The sequence below is a fragment of the Meriones unguiculatus genome, chromosome 1 (assembly GCF_030254825.1).
Source record: "Meriones unguiculatus strain TT.TT164.6M chromosome 1, Bangor_MerUng_6.1, whole genome shotgun sequence".
In the NCBI taxonomy this organism is placed as follows: domain Eukaryota; kingdom Metazoa; phylum Chordata; class Mammalia; order Rodentia; family Muridae; genus Meriones; species Meriones unguiculatus.
This window is the reverse complement of record NC_083349.1, coordinates 130,003,001-130,021,234: the sequence shown is the minus strand read 5'-3', so window position 1 is coordinate 130,021,234 and position 18,234 is coordinate 130,003,001. Positions and strand designations below refer to the sequence as shown.

Sequence of the window (18,234 nt, the reverse complement as noted above, 5' to 3'; positions counted from 1 at the left end):
GCATCAGAGTCAGAAAGGGAGAACTAACATGATTTTTTTTTTAAATGGTTTTTTGAGACAAGGTTTCTCTGTGTAGCTTTGGCTTGTCCTGGACTCGCTTTAGAGACCAGGCGGGCCTTGAACTTACAGAGTCCTGTCACCACGCCTGGCAGTCTCTGACACTATTAATGTTACTCTGCTATGCCTGTAGACAGGAGCTTAGCATAACTCCTCTGAGAGGCTCCACACAACAGCCGATGGAAACAGATGCAGAGACCCACAGCCAGACATTAGAGCTTGGGGAGTTTGATGGAAGAATTGGGGGAACGACTGAGGGAGCCAGAGGGGTCAAGGACTCCACCAGAAGACCTACAGCGTCAACTAACCTGGGCCCACAGAGGCCCAGTGGTTAGAGCATTTGCCCAGCATGTGAGAAGCCCAGTTTCACTCTCCAGCCTCCCTGACTGCCCCCAAAGGTTTTAAAACATTTCATTTTTTTAAAGCGTCCAGGCAATACCCTAATTCACCCTAACAGCAAAACTGAATTGTCTACAATCAGTCACATGCTTTGGCCAGTTTAATTCTGGTTTCCCTAAGGTGACTTTCATGGCACCTGGAAAATCTTAAGCTGTCGGCCCGTCAGGAAGATCCAAATGTCTTGTTGCAAGATCACCTAAGGCCCTTCCGAGACTATCTGGCTCCGTTTGTTTGTAGAAACAAACATTCTTAAAGAGGAAATGGCTTTGCACACCACCTCCCACAAAGTTTTTTGCTGACCCAGTTAAGCCTGTACCTGGAAGCAGCTCAGCCAACCAGAAAGGGCAAGGCAAGGTGACACGGAGGACTCACAAAGGCTCAGATGCTCTTGAGGGGGTCTCTGTGGAAAAAGGGGTTGAAAAGGGGAGGAGAACGCTTGAGTGTGTCAGTCTTGTAGTTGTGAGCAGCTATGTCCCTGGGCACTTTCCAGCCTCAGACTCGTCTACTCATGGTTAAACCAAGAATACCAGGCTCCAGACAGGTGCTTTCCAAGGTCTAATACTGATTCTGCTCACGGGCTTTCTAGACAACGTTCTCTGAATGTTTAGTATGTGGTGTCACGCAAACACAATGAAGTCCTGGCCATCTGGAATCCTCAATGACAGTGTGTGTGCTGGTGGGCAGTCAAAACTACTTTTACTGAATTATGCTTTATAAGCTTGATTTTTTTGTTTCCTCCCAACCTGGAATGTTCTATGCCCTGTAAGATGTGGAGCTGAGCCCCATTTAGCATCCACATGGAGTCTGGATGGAAGAGCTGCAAGGGTGAGGGCAGGTCATTTTATCTTAGCTGGACTTCAGCTTGAGGAGAAGAGAGCCTGGAGGTCTGTTGGGGGAGGGGACTGAGGTGTGTGTTTGGTTTTGTGGTAATGTCTATGCCTCTATGGTGGCTGTCTTGTTTTTCTCTCTGTAAACAGGCAGAGCTGGCTCTGCCTTGAATACTGTGACTGTCAGAGATGCAGTTATGGCATCTTTTTTTCCTCCTCTTCCTTCTTCCCTCTATCTCTTCCTTTCTTCCTCATCCTCGTGTTTCTCTTCCTCATAGCACTGTTCTAAGGGTCTTTCATTACTTCATGTTCTATTTTTGCCTATACCTTGGAAAATAAGTGGAATAACAAGGTGGCTTGGACATTCATCAAAATCCAGAGGCAGTAGCAGGTCACCAAAAACAACACGTACTTAACCTACATATTTTGTGTTAAGTAAAACAGCCTAGCAACCTCAACTCTGGACCTCCTCTCTCCCATTGGTTTGAGGTCAAGGTTATGAGATTATGCAGGTGACGGAGATCTCTGTACCAAACCCGGTGTCCACCAAATGCTTGGACTTGCAAAGCATTTTCCCTGGTCATTTTGTCATTGTCACACTGTACCCCACTCTGAAGGTCAGCCACAAAATATGCACATAAGTAATTAATTTGGGGTGTGACAGTTGGAGAAGTTGATGGTTCTCACAGATGAGATAACTGAAGCAATTAGGACACACATCTGCAGCTGGGAGCCACAGCTGCACGCCCTTGGCTGCCTGTGGCCTCACTGAGTGCCCTTCGAGCATCTTGGAAGAAGTCCTTGCATCTCCCACAGTTGGGGTCTTCTGTACCATGTTGACAGATAGCAGCCATGGACCTGAATTGTGCAGCAAACAGTGTTCAACTCCCTCTGAGGATGAGGAGGTTCTTCAAATGGCAACCGACATAGTGGGCTAGTTTGCCATATATCAGTGATAATACCGACCCGGGCTGTTTCTACTAATTAAATTCGGAAGCTGAGTGACTACTTGCAGAATTCCAGTTTGGGGCAGCAAGTTGCAGCTTGGTCCGTATGATGACCAAGGCATAGCACGGGGTTGTGTATGATGGGGGGCATGGGGTTAGGCACAGTGGAGTTAGGAGAAGGGAAAACAGGGAGCTAGGGGTAGAAGCTGGACAAAATGAGATTCTCTTTTCACGAAACGCTTTGTAGTCAGACAGGCGCTATTCCCAGGGAGTCTCAGAGCCGGCTGAGTGAGAAGGCGCTGCAAACAACCCAGCCAGGCTGAGAGGCCTGTGACTAATACACAGTTCAAAGCCAAGTGTGGTGGTGTACACCCAGGATTCCAGATCCAGGAGGTAGGAGGACCTAGGAGGTAGGGGGGAAGAGCATCAGGAGTTCAAGGCAAATTTCTGCTACATACGGAGTTTGAGGCCAAATATAAGAGACCCTGATATCCATAAACACACACTCTCACACACAAACACACACACAGGCAAACATATACACATGTACACACACATAAGCACACACATACCCAGACACACAGAGAGATACATACCAACACATACACAAACACATAAATGCACATACACAATCACACATATACACAAATCACACATACAAATACACATATGTAAACACATACATATAAACAAACACACACATACACACAAACATATCCATATACACATACATACAAACATACACACATATATAAACCACATGTAGATCTATACACATACGCACACAAATACACGTGTACACACACACATATGCAAACATACGCACAGAAACACACACACACAAACACATGCATACACAAACAAAAACACAGTCACCCATATACACACAATGCATACACAACACACACACACACACACACACACACACACACACACACAGTTCAAATTGCTCAGTACACCACGGCACAGAAACGCAATTCTTGGGCTGAAGTGTATAATGCGATGGTAAGGCTCTTAGTTGGAATGTTCTAGGCCTTGGGTTTCATCTTCAGCACCACAAAAACAACACACGAAAAGTAATTATTCCGCCGCATCAACTTTTGGGGACTAGTCACAAGAGTGAGAGCAATCCACAGCGTTAAGTTATTCAGAGCTCAACAATATCACGTGGGCTGACCATTTTTACTACACCAGGTAATTATTAAACCCGCTTTAAGCTTTCAACCTAAGTCTCTCATTCAACAGATCTTTAATGTATTTTTGTGAGAGCAAAATTGTAGAACTACAGCTCATTCCTGGAAGTTCTCTTTCTCCTAAAAGAATAATAAGAAATAAAGTGGGAGAAAGACCAAAACATAATGGAGTTAACTTTAAATAATAGTTTACATTATGCACGCCCACCAGGGCCACAGTCTAGTCACCTGACTAAGGCAGTGGTTCTCAACCTTCTGTGACCCTTTAAATCAGTTCCTCATGTTGTGGTGACCCCCTACTATAAAATTATTTGTTGTTGCTACTTCATAACTGTAATTTTGCTACTGTTTAATGTTAATAGCTGATGTGCAGGATATCTCATATGTGACCCGTGTGAAAAGGTCGATTAACCCCCACAGGGGTAGCAAGCCACAGGTTGAGAATCGCTGGTCTAGAGAACCTTACAGGCCCCAGGTGGCCTCATTCCATGATACTTGCTTTCATGCAAACCTGGTATTAGGATTTGGTGATGGCCACAGAGCTGGCAGTTCTGCATTTGTTCTCAGAGGAGTGAAAGCCAGGGGAGAGAGGCAGCCACTCTCTTGGGTTAACAACTCACCATTCCTGAAAACATCTTTGCGTACCTTCTGCAGAAGGCTGCATTCACTGGCACTGGCACTGGCTGCCTTCACTGGCACAGCTGTTGCAAAAGAGCTTCTCTACCTGTTATCTTGTCAAAAGCATTGTAGAGGAATTTTAATTCAGAACATGGCTGCTCTGGCAAGAGATCACATCCAAAGACCTTCTAGGTCTGTAGGATCTGGATGGAATACAGAAAGTCCTTCAATCCCAGGAGACAGAGGCAGGCAGAACTCTGAGTTTCAGGCCAGCCTGGTACAGAGCAAGTTTCAGGAAGAGAAAAGCTTAGGTCCAGGTGTAGTGGTGGTACACGTCTTTACCACCAAACATGGAAGGTAAAGTTAGTTTGTAGAAGGAAGAACCCATGTTTGAAAGTGATGTCTAATTGAGTGGCAGATGAAGTGTCAGACTAGGATACACCCGACTCTCATGAGGAGAGAGAGGAAAGGGAAGCTACTTATGGGAGCAGCACAGAGATGAGAGAGGAGGCAGGTTTCCGGGGAGAGTTTTACAGAGAGAGGTTGAAGAGAGAATAAACTAGACATAGTTGAAGACAGAACAAGCCAGAGAATGAGAAGGAGCCAGAAGATTAGAACAGATTGCTCGAGTTAGTTTCAGGCCAAGCAGAACAATTCAGAGGCCAAGAGAAAAGCCAGATTGAATAAGTCAGCTGGAAGAGGAGTTTGAGCCAGAACAGCTGAGTTGAATCAGCCAGCAAGAGTTCAGAAAGGACTATTCAGCAGTAACTGTCAGAGGTTGAAAACATTCTAGGCTGGGATTAGATTGCATGGAGGCTAGAAGCTTTCAGGACTAGGCCCAGCTTAGCAAACAGAGGTGAGAAGACAATTTAATCAGGTGAATAAAAGTTACTATTACAGAGCACAGTAGTACTTATCAAGGGAACCTTTTTGCTTCCTTCTAAGTAAATTATCCCAAGGGTGTGAAGCTTGGTAAAGTTTTTCCTCAAGTTTGTTAATGTTACAAGGTCTTAAAGGAAAATATAACAAGTCAATGTGCGTTTGAGTTCAAGGTGCTTTCCTTGACTAATGTCTTCCCCGAGGCCACACACACAGCCAGCCCACCATAGAAATGCAACGGCAAAGAACACTCCTGACATGAAATTTAAAGATGTGAAAATGTAACACAGTCCGTACCCTGGATATGGGGCAGGGGGTGGGGCGGGGGGGGGGTGAGGGTTTTATATTCCAAAACCTGGATCCAAAACTTTTAAAACAATCTACAAGACAAGCAGAGCTAAATTTGCAATACAGTTCTCCTAAATATAGTTGTCTCATTTTCTCTTAGAGAAGAGATCTTGATTTTGTTGAAAGGCTTTTGCCTGTCAGCTGGTGTCGGATCTAGGTTTTCGTTTGGGCTGTGTATGCGAGAGTGTACCATCAGAGATAAACTCAGTTATTCATCGGTTGTGCTGTCTCCTGCCTCAGAGTGAACAGAGGAGACGGCTGAGGGGACTCCTGGCCAGGCTCTGGCAGATAGCTCAGAGAGCTATCACCAACGCAGGCCCAGCAGGCACTGCTGGGGCGTTCCCCTGCCACCAGGTCTTTCTGTTCTTCCTGATTAAATAGCATCCTCCAACTCTCCTCCCACCCTGCCCAGTTATGGGCAGAGGGACATGCCTGGAGATTCCACCTGGATGGTTTGCCGAGCAGGCAATAGGAACATCCAGCCCAGAGGTGCTGCTGGCCGAGTGGCTGCTTTGCAGAGGTTGGTAAGGAGTGTTACTCTCTCTGGTTCCCCGAGACCATGGTGCTCAGTTAGAGTCTAGGCCTATCTATGCTTCTTTAGCTGAGCGCACTTGTGCAGGACTATTTCTGATAATGCATTTATTATTTACTATTTGGTTCTCATCAACTTAGGCCAATGGCTCTGACCACCTTTTAGCCAATATAATTTAAATTTAAGATAGGCACATTAAAATGTTTAACTTATAGTGAACTAAACCTAGGGTTGAGGGTTCAGTAGGCAAGTATTGGGCGTCACAAACTTCCTGGGCCTAGCCCACTTTGGTGTCAGGAAAGGAAGCCGCAGTCTTCTGAAAAACACGTGAGCACCTTCCCGGTGCATCCGAAGTCTGTGGAACATTCTACTAACATTGCAGCAAGTTGAAAAGGCTGTGAAGTTTTTATATACCTTCCTATGGTCCACAGAAGTAGATCAGATTATCTACCTCAGACATTTTCATTCTTAAAGTTCACATTGTGCACATCTTTTAAATCTACTATAAAATCACGACTGGTATATCTAGATCTCATTCCAAGACGTGGATATGCATTTCCTCATGCACATTTCCTCAGAATCTAATTATACCTGGAAAATACTGCTGCTGTGTGAATGATTAATGAAAGAAAATGGCATGTAAGCTGGAAAGCTAATGTCAACATTTCACAGCATGTTATGGCTCTCCTTCCCTCAAACACTTTTCCTCAGGCGCACTCTTACACATACTTAAAAACCCGCCATGAAGTCATGTTGCTTGCTCAGCGCAGACTGAAAGCCTCTTAATTAAGTCTCTTGGCATTTCATTTATACCTCTACTTCCTCACTTTGTGTTATAATTTCTTCTTAATCTGTTGCATCCATAACAAGGTAGTTAACATTTTTTGGGGGGGCGGGGGTAAAGATTCACGACTTTTTCCCATATCTGCTCATTTTCATTTCATATTATTTTTTTTTTTCTTTTATTATGGCAAACTGATTTTCAGGTCTGACCTAAAATTAGATTTTTAGCCAGTGATTCAGAGCAACTCTGTGGGTGTGTGTACGCTGATGAGACAGCTTTTTGGCAAAATGCTTGTCTTGCCAGCACAAGCACCAGTGTTACTTCCCAGAACCAGTGTTAGAAAAAGAAAATGGTCTGGTAGCGCTTGCCTGTGTCTCAGTGCTGGGGACGTGGACTATGTGGCTCACCAGCCTAGGGAAAAGACCAGCACTGGCTCAAGACACCCAGCACCAAGTTCTCAGCACAAAGGAGATGAATTTGCCCCAGAGGGACAAAGGGCAGGGAATAAGAGACAAAGGCAGGAGATAGAAGATGAGGAAGAGGGGGAAAGGGACAAGGGAGAGGGGGCAGGGGTATTTGCCCCACAGGGACAAAGGACTGCCCCTGGATAGAAAGGAGACAGAAGTGGCCCCATAGACAAATGGGACTTTATAAAGGGAAAGGGGGAAACCCCCTGTTGAGATGATTTGGTTTGTTTTGATTGGGCATGTTAATTAGGCTAGCCAAAAGAGGGTGTTTGATTACTGGACTTCAGCTGGACCTTGGTAGTTAACTGGGGGTGGGGAAGGTGGCCAAATAAGGAAAGGGACCTTGGGGGCTAGCTTTAGGAATGTAATTTAACAGTTTAGCAAGGCAGAGAGATTGGGAGAAGGGCAAGGCCTGCCGGAGCCATGTTTGTCGTGCTCAGACCCACTATAGCCCCTCACCTAACCTACTTGGTGATCCCAGGCCAGTGAGAGGCCCTATTCAAAAAACCAAAACAACAACAACAAAAAGAGAAGTGAATGATGTTAGGGGAAGCCTCTGGCCTTTACATCCATGTGTATAGTGTGTCCATGCACATGCACAGCAACACACACTCACATACACAGGCACACACACACACACACACACACAGAGGCTGTAGTACAGTGACTGGCTCTCTGATGACCTCTAGAAGGCCACTCCTTCTCTGGGACACTCTTCTTTCTAGGTGTTTCCAGCTCCCTCCCTCTCTCTCCTAAAGACTGTCCCTACCTGGTTGTGTCACCCTGTGGTTGCTATCACCCCAGTACTTGGCCTTTCTTGACTCTGTTCTGTACAGGTTTGTTATTAACTGAAGAACAGGTAACATTTTCTATTTCGACTCATTCTAGAATGAAGAGCCCAGGTGATGGAATTAGAGTCTAGGCTTATTTTGGTTTTTGTTCTTCATAAGGAAGCCAGGAAGTCAAATTTTGGGTTGATATGGTGCAGATTTTGTGTTGATATGCCTGTCCTCTGTACCTTAAAGGTCAGGATGAGGTGGCTGAAGTGGAACAGGACCTCCAGGTCCAGTCACATGATCAGGGCCTAAAGGAAAACCCAGCAAGAAGAGAGTCCTGCTTATCACATTCAACCCTGCCAGTGGCGTCTCTGCAGTTAAAAGCCCTGTGCTTTTACAGAGCTGAAGGCCTGCATGCTTTCCCATCTGTGGCTGGACTCACAGAAAATCCATAGGAAGGCAGGATAGGTTCCACCCTGACTGTCCACATGCCTGGTTTGGTGGCAACTCACGTGATCACTGTGTGGCGGAGCCACACTACCCAAGCAGTTCCTGGCTACTTGCAGTGGATGCAAAGGGGCTCCATCTATCTATCTATCTATTTATCTATCTATCTATCTATCTATCTATCTATCTATCTATCTATCTATCTATCTATCTTTATTTTCCACAGATACCCAGAGTGCACCTGGCTTGGAGCAGCAAACTCGAGTGTGCCCTACCTTTTCCTCAACCACTGCCAGCAGTCACTGTAGCCACGCTTTTGTCACTGGCCATAACTCGTGGTTTGGGTGCATCCACATTGGAATGGAAATTTGTGGCCCTCTCTATGATCAGGGAGGTGACAAAATCCTGCTGGGACTGAGAAGTTAGCTGGTCAGCTCCAGCACAGACCTGAAGCACCTGCCCTGTGCTGGCCCCACGGAGGCCCAGAGCTCTCCAGAACATCACTGTTTGAAAGGAAGCCAACAATAAGTGGGGTGTATGATTTGACAGTGTCTAGCAGCTATATTGAAAAAGGAAAAAAATAGATTGACTTAATAGTGAGTCAAACCACATAAAATATTGTTTCAATTAAAAAATTACTAATGTTTCATTATATAGCTTCTTGCCCAATTCCACCTCACACACTAGGGTGTTTCCACACTGACAGCATATCAGCTTATGGATCAGCCTTATCGTAAGTGCCCAGCGGCTCCTCCAACTGGGGGGGGGGGTCACAGCCCCACTGGGCAGCACAGCTCTGGAAAACAGCAGCTAGTCTGCCTTGAAAGGAGGGCAGGGAGAGCCCCAAGCAGGTAGCTTGGGCAAGTTTCACTTCACAGCCACACCTCAGGCAAAGCGTTAGACCTCCACACAGGGAGATCTGCTTCCCGCCTCTAAAGCATGTCTCGGAGAATCTGCCTCCTGCATGATCAGCCCTATTAGAGAGGCATTCTTGTTGAGAGGAGTGAAAGGAATGCTGGACGCCTGGAACAGAAGCATGAGTAGGCAAAAAACAAACAAACAAAACAACACCGTTCGTCAGAGAAGGTTGGCCTGTGGCAGAACCAATAGTGGTGAGAACTGGAAGGCGGAGGAGGCCTCTAGCAGACACCATTCATGCATCTGTCACGGGGAGGATGTAGACAGCAGCTTCATGGTATGTGTATCCTAAACCATCTCATGTGTACGTTAGCCCTGAACTTGCTCCAATAAGGGTGCCTCCAAAGGCAGCATATTTACAAGAGAGCAGAGATGCAGGAGCCCAAAGCGCCATCCAGAAGTGGTGAATGGTGCTCAAGGATGGTGGACCAGTGTTGAACAGAGCTGTATAGGAGTGAGGGACCCTACATGAAGAAGGAAGGGTGTCTAGGCCCAGGAAGCCCTCTGCAGGGGTGGGATGACAGGGCCAGTTTGCTGGGTTGACACTCTGAGTGAGACCAGCAAATACAGAAGGTAGGGAGCAGCCAGCATGAACTCAGCAACCTCTGTTGTTCATAGGAAGGGCATGAATCCAGAAAAGAGAGCTTCAGTCTGCGGCCAGTTTTTCTCCCAACTCAAAATTGGTTTTAATCTTTGCCTTGCAGGTAGAAGAACATGGTTCTATATGTCCATCTCATGTGCTGACCAGGAAGAAGCTGGGTGCTGGTTCTCAACCCTCCTCTGACTTTTAGTGTATACCAGTATGATCCATATCAGGCTCAAACTACTAGTCCTTCATAATAGTTCTTTTATATTTTAACAAAGTACGAAGGATACAGAGCTATTTTCTTCGCCTGCGTGGAAAGAGTGAAGTGTTCTGAGTAATATGCTTGAAATACACTCTGATTTCTCTGAAGGGAAATAATCTTTTTGAATGTGAAAAGACAATTTGTTCCTAGATGAAACTCTCCAGTTTGGGTGGATAACTTCTTGCTTTGAAGCCACACAAGGAGAAAGGAATCTTATTAAAATATAAAGATGTGAAAAGTCAGAACAGAATACTGTTTTCAGATTGCCACCATTTATTTTTCTCTTTCTCAGTGGTGTGGCTGTCAGATGAAGCTCGGGAGCCACAGACGAAACATTTCTGTTCCTTCTGACAACATAATTAAAATTAAAAATAAAGAATCAGAGCTGATTTGAATTGAAAAACAACCTGTTCCTATTATATTTAATCTTTCAATCTGGCTAAAAATAAAAAAAGCCAAGGAAATAACAGGACATCACATTTTCCATTGATAGGTTCTTAAATACAATAGCAAAGTAAAATATGAACTAGAAGTTTCATAAAGGTATCTATTTGAAAAAATCCTCAAATTCATATTGAACTAATTTTCTCTCATTTAAGAGGTGGATACTCCAAGTGCTCTTTATGGATTAGAATCATTTTCCTCAGACAATGAAAGGGCTATCTGGCAAGAGATCAGTGACCTAGTTGGGTCTTGGCTTATCTGCCAGTATCATCCTCTTCCTCTCAGCTTTTATAGTTTTATTTGGTTGGAAAGCTTCCTCGATGAACATCTTTATGCTATTCTTGTAAACCTAGGAGAAGCACTTTTGTTCAGTCTCCTGTCCTGCAGTCTAAGGAGGTCTTAGTCATCTAAAAGGAATGATGCTTAGGGCGGGCATTCAAAGGAGCTAGGAGCCAAGCCTGCCCTTTAGGCTTGCTTAATGAGTGTGTTCAGTTGTGGCTCTTCTTAAATTCCCAAGGAGTTCCACAAGATTTTCAGAGCACCACTGATGGACTGCTCAGTTGCTCTTGGCTAACTCTGGGAATTCACAGATTTCCAGAGAGCCTCCAGGAAGTAGCTGCTTGTTGCCATCCTCTGCACCAGAAAACATGAACAGAAGCATTGGCCTTGGGCAGATACTCAGCGAACACTGTTTAACTGTTTAATTATTTCCTTACTGTGGTTTTCAGGCCCAGGCATGGTCAGGGCTAGGTGTGGAGTCACAGAAGTTAGGAAAGAGAGGAATGGGAGGCTAAAAGGTTGAAGAAAATTCAAGGAGACTTTATCCAGTCCAGATCAAGGCTGCTAGACAGGCAGCCACTGGCAAGCATCCAGAGACATGTCTATATCTAGCTGCACAGAGCCAGGTGACCCATAGGTCACACAGTGGCAGGCCTATGGGCCTACCAACAAACACACGTGGGCAGGCTGGCAAAGACAATGGCTCTGGCCTCTGATGGCAAGACCATATTCATGGAGAATCACACAAGAGTGGCACTCAACTAAAAGCAGTTCTAGAATAGAACTGTTTATTTTGGGGTTCTCCAGATAGCAGGTACCAGCCATTTTGTGCTGACTCATGCATTTCCCCATCCCAACACACCCTCCTGCCCATGTCCATCATCAGCCATGGTTTTGCTGACTTATATCAGATATTCATATAGGTACTTAGTTGAAATGTAAACGGGCCCTTAGGGCCTTCTGTTTATAACACAGGGTACTTGTGTTTAGTCTTGCTGTCATCACTTTGTTCACTGGGCTTTGGCCACATTTGATTTTTGTTCTTCAAGTCCACACATTCTTTCTGCCATGGTGCTTGGTACAAGCTGATCTCCACCTCAGTCTCTGTCCTTTCTCTTGAAGATCCTTCTTTCACATTTCCATTTAAACGGCAACCCCTCAGAGAGACCGTCTAAATGCTAACAACTTCCCACTGCCGTGGCCTTCTGCCACTCTCCACACTTACCTTACTACATATACTCGTGAAATTGTCTCTGTGTGTGTGTGTGTGCATGAGCGTGTGTGTTGCACCCTACCATTTAGCTTCGTCCTCAACACAGACCTAAGGAAGGCCCTTGTTAAGCTGAAATTCTAACTTTGGAGATGGTAGTTGGACTCCTGCCTAATCTGGGCTCAAGTACGGATGAAGATTTTAAGAAGCGGGTCTGAGGATGGAGCTAAGTGGTAGGGTGCTCGTCAGTCTGAAATATGCTGAGGCTTTTTTTCTTGTCCTCAGCTCTAAACTCCCTAAGATTTCTGAAAATGTCCAGACAAAAAGGTAAGTGCTCTTATTTTTCTCACCCACCCCGACTCTGGTGGCCTAATCGTGAGCATTTCATTCTTGCCAGAATGTGAGAAGAGTAAGCCTGGCCAGGGGCTGAGGAGGCAACGTGAGGGAGTGCCCGTTTCTAAGAATACAGTGAACTGCTTCTCTGTCTAGGGACCCTGGGCTCAGTAAAGTCACCCATCCCACATGGCCTAGAGCTGAGTGAAAATTCTTTCATGTATCTTCCTTGGGTCTGTAGAGAATTCATTTTCTTCTAAAAGTGCTCCCCAGACTTAGACCAGTGCAAAGCACCCAAGCCTTACCTTTTACTAGAACCCAATTAGAATACAATGGACTTCCCAGAGATCCAAACAAGGTGCTCTAAACAAACAATACATGGAAAAGCTCTGGCCCTAACATCAGGCTCACATCCAACTTCCTTCCTGCACATCCTCTCCCTTTAAGGGGTGGACGTGATGGCCTCAGGGATATCATCAGGTATGACAATCAGTTGACCTCTGCAGCTGGCCTATGGGGAGGAAGCCCATGGAAAAGCTTTTAAAAATGGGTCTTTACAGGGGGAAAAGAACAAAAATAGCATCATGATGGGAATGTATGGTTTTCGATAATGCGGGATCTGAGTGGTATGAGCTTCTTGTACAATCTGATCAGAATGCCTTCCTATGTGCTAAGGCAGAGTGATCTCAGGGTATCATGCTGAGGCCTTAAGGAGTCTTTTATCTTCACCAAAGGAGTCAGTTATGTTCATCCTCTGGTAGTGACTAGGATAATCAAATAGACCAGTAGGTTTTATAGTAATTCCCTTCAAAGACTGAACACAAATCACTTTCCTGTCTAATTTCAAAGGTAACAAGAACAGAAATTGGGCAGATGTCCACATTTTCTGAGTAGTCAGGGTTCCCCAGACTTTGAGTCCCGTTGCCTCCTGTTGGTTCAGGAATTAGCCCTCTCTCCTTTACTTTTGGTAGCGTAGTCCCAGGTATATAAAAAACATTTTACATTACTGATTCAGTAACACCACAGTAAGTAGAAAAGAAGCCAAATTAATTCCAGGTAACCAAGGATGGGGAATCTCTGAGCTCCATTTGAGTTCTCTGTCCCACAGAGAGATTCCCGGGAACAGGATGGCAGGTGCCCCAGCTGCATTCACCTTGGGCTCCCAAGTAACTGAGCAATAGAAACCACTAAGCAGAAGGTAGTAGTCCTGGGATAGACTATGGCTGCAAAAATCAACCCACTATGTTGAATGTTAACACCTCCTTTATTTCTAATTTAAAAGGTTATTTGTTCATCTTAAAATTATGTACATATGCAGGCCCGTGCATGTGAATCCAGGTGCCTGTGGAGGCAGAGGCATGGGCTTCAGCTGAAGCTGGAATCACAGATGGAGGAGGAGTCACTACCTGATGCAAATGCTAGGAATGCAACCCCAGTTCTCTGCAAAAGCATTCTGTGCTCCTGTCCACTGACACATCTCTCCGGCACCTAGTTGCTTTACTTTTTTTCTTCTTATTTTTAAAATTATTTTATTTTTTATTAATTACAGTTTATTCACTTTGTATCCCCCCTGTACCTCCTTCCCTCCTCCCCTCCCAATCCTACCCTTCTTCTTCCCTATCCGAGTCTCTCCCTCAGTCCACTGATAGGGGAGGTCCTCCTCTCCTTCCCTCTGACCCTAGTCTATCAGTCTCATCAGGAGTGGCTGCATTGTCTTCTTCTGTGGCCTGGTAAGGCTGCTCCCCCTTCGGGGGGAGGTGATCAAAGAGCAGCCCAATCAGTTCATGTCAGTTCATGTCCCCATTATTATGGAGGCCACTTGGATACTGAACTGCCATAGGCTACCTCTGTGCAGGGGTTCCAGGCCATCTCCATGAGTGGTCCTTGGCTGGAGTATCAGTTTCAGAAACGACCCCTGTGCCCAGAGTTTTTGGATCTGTTGCTGTTCTTGTGGAACTCCTGTCCTCTCCAGGTCCTACTATCTCCCATTTCTTTCATAAGATTCCCTGTATTCTGCCCAAAGTTTGGCTATGAGTCTCAGCATCTTCCTTGATACCCTGCAGGGTAGAGCCTTTCAGAGGCCCTCTGTGGTAGGCCCCTATGTTTGTAGCAGCTTTATTTGTAATAGCCAGAAGCTGGAAACAGCCTAGATGCCCCTCAGTTGAGGAATGGATACAGAAATTGTGGTATATCTACCCAATGGAATATTACTCAGCCATAAAAAACAAGGAAATCATGAAATTTGAAGGTAAATGATGGGAACTGAAAGAGATCATCCAGAGTGAGGTATCCCAGAAGCAGAAAGACACACATGGTATATACTCACTCATAAGTGGATACTAGACTTATAATATAGGATAAACATACCAAAATCTGTATGCCTAAAGAAGCTAATCAGGAAGGAGGACTCTGGCTAAGATGCTCAATCCCCATTCAGAAAGGCAAAGAGGATGGACATCAGAGGAGAGAGAAAACAGGGAACAGGACAGGAGCCTACCACAGAGGGCCTCTGAAAGGCTCTGTAAGCAAACACCAACAATATTTGAGACCCATCAAATTAGATGAAGGAAGCAAACAAAGATCAACACAAATGAATAAACTTGAGTCTTCTTTGTTAACTGTTAAATATCTACCTATGCGAATTGGGAGTCTGAATTTCTTACCATTAATAGACAGGCTAATTGAGAAGCCTGAATGAAAGGAAGCAGGAGTTTACTGGAGCAAAGACCTAATGTTATCTTTTGGACATATGCCTAGAAGTGGTATAGCTGGCTCTTGAGGAAGCACTATTCCTAGTTTTCTGAGGAAGCATCAGCTTGATTTCCAGAGTGGTTATAAAATTTACATTCCCACCAGCAATGGAGAAGGGTTCCCCTTTCTCCACATCCTATCTAGCATGTGTTGTCACTTGAATTTTTTATCTTAGCCATTCCGGTGAGTGTGGGGTGAAATCTCAGGTTGTTTTGATTTGTATTTCCTGAATGACTAAGGATGTTGAGCATTTCTTTAAGTATTTCTCTGCCATTCGATATTTCACTGTTGACAATTCTCTGTTTAGCTCTGTACCCCATTTTTTAATTGGATTACTTGGCTTGTTGGTGTTTAACTTCTTGAGTTCTTTATATATTTTGGATATTAGCCCTCTGTCAGATATAGGTTGCCTCTTTGATCACGTCCTCCTGGGGGGTGCAGCCTTGCCAGACCACAGAGGAAGATGTTGCAGCCAGTCCTGATGAGACCTGACAAGCTAGGGTCAGGTAGAAGGGGAAGAAGTCCTCCCTGATCGGGGGACTAGGGAAAGGGTATAGGGGGAGAAGAGGGAGAGTGGGTAGGACTGGGAGGAGACAAGGGAGGGGGTGGAGCAGGGATACAAAGTGAATAAATTGTAATAAATAAATAATAAATAAAATAAAATTGAAAAAAAGATCTAAAGTTAGCACATAAAGTTGAATGTGTAGACAGAGTCCAGCGTACTATTTTGTGGAGAGCTATTTATATAAATAATCCTTTCTTCTTTAAAAAATATACATTTGAATAGAATAATACAGTACTGTTTCTACTTCAGTTTAAGGACTATAGCCTAGGGAACAGTTCTAGGATGTCCCAAGTGTTTTCTTGATTATAATTCAAAATATAGATGTGGTAATTTTACAAAAATAAAATGGCCTCTGGATGGAAGGACCTTGAATAGTTCAAAGATTGAAAACAGCAAAAGAAAAGGAATTATTCTTTCTGTCAGCAAGTCTTGCTTTATGACTGTAATAAACACAAGTATTGTACTCTTAGATCAATGGAACAGAATGTAGAAACAGGCACTGACACTGACTAATATGGCCCAATGACTCCTAGGGGCAAAGAAAACTTGATGGAAGAAGGATGGCTTTTTTTGAGCAGTGAGTCATCCCTAGGCAAAAACATAAACTGAAACCCCAATGCCATGCTATACAAATACAGTGAGTTGTAGGCTTAGATTGAAACTGTGAAACAAACTTCTGCAGAACACAGGGGACCCCCCCTGAGTCTTAGGAAGATCCACAAAAGCAAAAGGTAGGAGAGGAGACCTGATCAAAACTGGAAGCTTTGAGAACCTCCCGAAGAGGTGACGAGTCAGAGATGTAGACAACAGGACTTCTGATCACAAATTCAGCAAAGCTCCTCTGCCTAGCATGCATGAAGAGCTCATACACCTCAACAAACAAACAAACAAACAAACAAACAAACAAACAAACAAACCAAACACCAATGTGAGACACTGGAGAGATGCTCAGAAGGTAAGTGTGCTTGCTGAGCAATTGCTTAGGACCACAGGGACCTGAGTCCAGATCTTAGCAGCCATATAAGAAGGTGGTGATGGCTGTGTCCCCATGTAACTCCAGTGTGCTCAGGCTCCCTCCTGTCCTTCCATTCTCCCTCCTTTTCTTCCTCCCTCCCTGCCTCTCTCTCTTTCTCCCTCTCCTTGCCTCCCTTTCCCCCATGCCCCAATAGACATGAGGATTGCTGGGGTTTTCTGGCCACCAACCTAGCTCCAGTTTCAGTGAGAAACCCTGTATCAAGGAATAAGGCATACAGTGATGGGAAGGCCTCTGACAGCCTCCTTGGCTTCAGTGCATGAATGGATATGTGTACCTGCATACATACATGTACACACATATACACCGGAAACACAGTTAGAGCTGAGGGTATAACTCAGTAGCATAGTATTTTTTGCCTATTGGGTGGCTTTGGTACTGTAGCAATAGTGAAAAGAGGGAAAAAAAAGAAGGGAGGGAATGAGGAAGGAAGCCAGGAAGCCCAACAAAACAACAAAACCAATTGAGAAAATGGCAAATTACACAACAAATATTTCACTGAAGAAGATGGACTTATGGCAAATAAGCACATTATAGCTGTTAAATAAATGAAAGTCAAAATCACAATAAGATATTACCATACATCTGTCAAAACATAGTGATGACCCAGATGTTAATTGAGGATGTAGAAAAACTGGATCCCAATCACATTGCTGATGAGAACATAAAGTGTTTACAGGTACTCTGGGGAAAGTGTTTTGTTTTGTTTTGTTTTAAACAAAATTGTGGTTATATCTACCTCAGAGAAATTTCTATTTATGTCCACACAAAAACCTTTATATAAATACCCATAGCATCTGTATTTGTTTAAAAAAAACTGAGAACAATTTAGATGTTCTTCAGTGGGTAAATGGTTAAAGTAGCAAATATCCATACCATGAAATAGAACTCAGCAATAGAAAGGAGCGAACCGTGGAGAGCCAGCGATATAAACAGCTTGAATGGACCACAAAGGGGTTTTACTGATTAAGAAAGGTCATGTACCATATATTTCCACTTATATCACATTTTAATGCCATATTTACCCAGATGGAGAACAGATCTGTGAGTGTTGGAAGCTCCAGAGTCAGGGAGGAAAATGTGCATAGAAAGGAGTTGTATTAGGGATTATCTAGGAGATGAAACTTCAGCATCCTGACTGTGGGCACAAGATCTCTCTGTGTTAAAAACCACACAGAAATAAATAGATACATATGGCACTACATGTAAAAAGCTGAAGGGATGGCTCAGTCAGTCCCATGAGCATGAGGATCTATATTTGGAACTCAGCACCATCTAAAAAGCTAAGTATGGCAGTACATGCCTATAAACCCAGGACTGGGGAAAGAAGGAAGAAACAGGAGCATCCTAGGGCTTACAGCCAGTGTAGCCAGTTAAAAACTTACAGGTCACTGAGAGGCCCTGCTTAAAATCAGCACAAGATGGAGGTCAGTTAGGAAGACATTTGACATTGACTGCTAGCCTTCACATGTAGGAGACACACCTGCACACAGGTAAACAAAAAAGCCCCCCCCCCCAGTCTAAATAAAGGAGTAGATTACGTCAACTATAATTCCCTGGTTTGACATTATGCCAAAGT

The 18,234-nt window shown here is 44.4% G+C and overlaps 1 pseudogene; it reads right to left on the bottom strand.

Moving 5' to 3' along the window:
* The window catches only part of LOC110558982 (laminin subunit beta-4-like), a 124,939-nt pseudogene that overhangs the window by 81,448 nt on the left and 25,257 nt on the right, over window positions 1-18,234 (bottom strand).